This window comes from Equus caballus, chromosome 2 (genome assembly GCF_041296265.1).
Source record: "Equus caballus isolate H_3958 breed thoroughbred chromosome 2, TB-T2T, whole genome shotgun sequence".
Taxonomy (NCBI): domain Eukaryota; kingdom Metazoa; phylum Chordata; class Mammalia; order Perissodactyla; family Equidae; genus Equus; species Equus caballus.
In genome coordinates this window covers 20,015,228-20,019,912 of record NC_091685.1, presented here as the reverse complement: position 1 = coordinate 20,019,912, position 4,685 = coordinate 20,015,228, and positions in this window count along the sequence as shown.

The following is a 4,685-nucleotide window of genomic DNA, read 5'->3' as shown; positions in this document are numbered from 1 at the left end:
TGGCCCCGCCCCCGCCCCGGCAGCCTAGCAGTCGCCCTGCGTCGGGCCCACGCCCCTCTCTCTCCCTAGCAACCGCCAAGCCGCCCGTCCATAGCAACCGCCTGGTCACCCTGGACGCGCGGCCCAGAGCTCCCAGATGGGCCCACCCGTAAACGCAGAAACCTCTTCCCAGGCCAATGGCACAAGCGTCCATTTAATTATCTTCTGAATTTATCCTCTAAGCCCTTCCAAAACTGGCTGACCACACCGCAGCCAAACATCAATCAGATCTTGTCACCCATCTCCTTGAAACTCCAATAATTTATTGTCACTCTTAGAGTTCAAGAGAGACAGAGACAGAGAGGGAGAAACTCAAACTTCTTGCCATGCCTACAGAATTCTGCAGGATCTGGCCCCTGCTATTTATCTGACCTCATGCATACTTCCCTCCCTCTGGTTATTTTGACATTTACACTGAATGTTCCCTCTGGCTGAATCACTCTTTCCCTAAATCTGCATGGCTAGTTCCTTCTGCTCATTCAGTTCTCAGCTCAGATGTCACCTACTGGTAGGGTTGCAAGATCTAGCAAATAAAAATACAGGATGCCCAGTTAAATTTGAATTTCAGATAAACAATGAATAACTTTTAGTATAAATATGTCAATATTTGGGGCCTACTTATACTTAGAAATTCGTTGTTTCTCTGAAATTTAAATTTAACTGGGCATCCTATATTTTATCTGGCGACTCTTCCTCCTGAGGGAAGTCTTTCCTGTCTAATCTATCTAAATCAGCCAATTCCCATCCTTCTGCAGTTATTCTGTTACATTATTCTGTTTTATTTACTTCATGGCATTTATCACTAGCTGAACTTTGTTATTTACAAGTTTATTGGCTACTTCTCCAAAGCTAGAACATAAACTTTTTGAGAGCAGGGACCTTGTAAGTTTGTTCCCTGCTATATCTCCAAGACTTAGAACAACACTTGAAACATAGACAGTAAGGACTCAATAAATATTCATTGAATGAAGGATGAATAGGTGGTGTCTTAGCTCGGCCTGCTCTAAAAAAAACACCATAGATTGGGTGGCTTAAACAACAAATATTTATTTCTCACAGTGCTGGAGACTGGAAAGTCCAAGGTCAGTGTGCCCACACAGTTGGGTTCCTGGTGAGAACTCTCTTCCTGGCTTGCAGATAGTCGTCTTCTCACTGTGTCCTCATATGTTAGCGAGACGGGGGAGGACCCTGGTCTCTTCTTATAAAGGCACTAATCCCATCCAGGGGGCTCCACCCTCATGACCTCATCTAAACCTCGTTACCTCCCAAAGGACCCATCTCCAAACATCATGACATTGAGAGGAGAGCTTCAACATATGAATTTTAGGGGAACACAAACATTTAATCAATAGTAGATGGGAATACCTCTTGCCTTGAGGGGAAACGAGGGTGGTAAGACCCAAAGATTTCTGTTTCTATTAGTCAAAATAAACTCTCTAGATGCCAGTGTTTCAACCAAGAAGCCCTCTCTCTTTTGTTGGCACCTCAGGTTGTTAGGGGTTGCCCATCACTGTGCCTAGGTCCAGAGAAGAGGTGGTTAGGCAGGAAGAAGGTGGAATCCAGCTTGTGGTGTAGCTCATTCAGTAAAAACAAACAACTTGGTATAAAGTGAGGAACTCTAATTGGGGGGGCGGGGCGGGGAGTGAGTCTTTATTTTTCTGAGTCGGAAACAAACTGAAAAACATTCTTTCTAGAGCAAAAGCAGGCCATGTCCTAGAGAAGAGGGGGAAATATCTTTTCCCCCTTGAGACTCACTTTTATTGCCCCAAGGGCAAGTATCGTGAGACTTAACACAATTTTGCTAGAAAGGCCCTGACTCTGACAAGGTGTCGGAGGGGGTCTCTGAAAGCCAGTCAGAAACAACTTCATGCCCAGTGAGGATCCAAAGATATCCCCTTCTGCCTCACACTGTCCCTTTGGTCCCCTAAGCGAGGGTGCAATGGCCCACTCCTGGAGAAAAGACGAGGATAATGTGTTTCTGATGCCTCAGTTTGGTTCAAACCAGAATAAACACGAATGGCAAAAATCAGCCCATGAGCTCATTCAGGCTTTGATCAGAGACATAATTTCATTATGAAATTTTGAATCAGGCTGTTGTGAAGTCTTGCCAAGGAGTTTCATTTTCCCAGATGATATGGTGGGTTGTTTCTCTCCTGTTCTCAGACTCAGCTTGCGTTTATCATCTGAACTTTCCATCTATTTTTATAATCAGATCCATCAATCCTTTTACGACAGTATTTGCTGATCCTGACAACCAACCTCAGTTCTACCAGCTGATACTAAGCCTGATCAAGATAGGTAAGCTGAAGTTATTGATTTGGTTTGCCTGCCCTGCTGATCACAATTGTAGCAGATTTTTTCTCTCCTTCTTGATGCCATAGTGACCAGAGGAAGCAAGACATGCTCCAGGCCTACAATTCCTCAACTTTAGAACAGATGTATTAATTTAACTACCCTGAAAGACTGTGGTGTGATCATATGAATTATGGTATAAGAAAGCATAGCAGAAATGGTACACCCCATGTAGACAGGATGCTTTCTCTTTTCCTCCCGACTCATAGTTGGCTCCTCATTCCCTGGAGTCTTGCTCCTTGTAACCACAGGGTTTTTGGTGAATGGGAAGACCCCAGCAGGAGTTGGCTCAAAATGCCACCTTTCTGCAACAGCCTTGTGCCAAGTTCTAAAGGGAAAGAATGGACTGGTATTTTCACAGGGAGAAGAGAATCTTGACCTCACTTTCTTCTTCATTCTGTAAAGACGTTTTCACTGGGATCTAATGGGCAAGCAGCAGCAGCTTCTTTTCAAAGTGTGGTCTGAGGACCACGAGCATCGGAACCACGTGGGGGAACTGGTTGAAAATGCAGGATCTTGGGCTTCACCCCAGAGCTCCCTAAATCAGACCTTCCGGAGGTGGGGCCCAAAGAACATGCATTTTAACCTGCTCCTCTGGTGATTCTTGTATGCACAAAAGTTTGAGATCTCCTGAAAAGCAAAGTCTTTCCCACAAGGCACTGTGAGGCTTTCTGACCAGCTGACCAGAAGGCAGCCCTAGTAAGACCTAGCTCTTTCCACCCATCTTAAATCCTCCCTTTTTCTCAGCAGGGCCATGGTGAGGAAGGCTGCGGCAGTGTCTAATGCACTCTGGAAATATATGTCTTGGCTCTACCCCAAGTGCCTTGATATTTATGCTGCAGCCAGAGGGTCGTTATCCTTTGGCAATGCTCCATTGTAAAGCCATTAGCCCTTAATTAGTGCCAGCTTGTTGGTTCATCCTTCTCAGTTGAACTGAGAGCAGAGGCTTCTCTAGCCAGTCTCCTCTGGCAAGTCCATGATGAATTGACCCCTGCCTGCTGGGCCCCTGGAGTGGCTGTTGCTCAATGTGAAACAGTTATAGCCCCCAAGCAGACGCTCTTGGATCCTAGAAGAACAGAGAAACATTCGGAATATGTTTTCGGGGTTTTGGTTTTTTAATTTGGTTTGTAGAAAACAAAAAGAGAGAGTCCTTGGTCATACAACTCCAACAGTTTACAAGAGAATATGAGAAAAATAAATGTATTAAATTGGAGCTTCATTGGCCAAATTGCCCTCAGCTTTCAGTCTAGGATGCCTGGGAAGTTTTTGGACAAGGATATAACAAGATGGCGGGCTGGGTGGCTATGAAAAGTGGCTAAGAGACTCACCTCTGGGAACCCCAAGAAACTTCTTCATGGATGATGTGTCTGGTCACCACTTCTAAGTGGGAAAAACAGTCTGTATTGGTCTTGGCATTCATTTCATTGCTGGGTAGGGAGCTCTTCAAAAAGATCCCTAGATTAAGCTTTGGAAAAATAACTAGCAGCATTTTGCTCCTTCCTCTTATTGAATCCCTGTGGTCCTCATCAAATTCTGCTTAAGAAAATCTGAGAAGCAATTTTATGAGATGCTATTAATGGCCTCTAATTTTCAGCCTGGTTTAGATAACTCAAGATTGCTGGCTGCATCCTGAGAAGTGGATCCAGAACACACACTGATGTGGGAATTTGAAGAGTAATTCCAAATCGTAGATAATTGTTTAAGCTCCAGGGCGGCTGGAGGGCCCATATTAAGTCATCTCGCCAGGATCGGCGTGTTTCCTATTACGCTCGATATCTATCTGTCCAATGAGCTTTTTGATTTTTACGCCGTTAGACTAAATCTTTGTGTAATTCTTTACCCCCTCATCTTCTACCCACCTCCCCCTTTTCCTTAGGAAGACACTTTTTAAAAATGTTAACCGGTTCCATTGGATTGCTTCCAGAAGAACAATGTCACATTAAAAAATCTGAAGAGTCAACTCCTGAAATCAATGTGGCAGGGGGACCTCTGTCTGTCAGAAGGTCAGACTTGCCCTAGGGGCAGCTTCTGCCCAGCGAGACACTGAGGCTTTCTTTGGCCTCCTGCTCCCTTGCAGTCTAGTCTAGACTGGGAACAAAATCTTACTTCCGAAGTAGAGACTCAGGCTGAGGTGTGGAAGAAAGGTAGGACGAATACCTTTTCAAGCAGCAGAGGAAGAACCGAGCAAGACCTTGACTTATGTCGCTTTTTAGAGCCTTGATTAGAAAAGGGTAAGTCTACCCCTCCCATCATCTCAGGAAAAGCAATCTTTCCAACTCACTGTGTAACCAGTT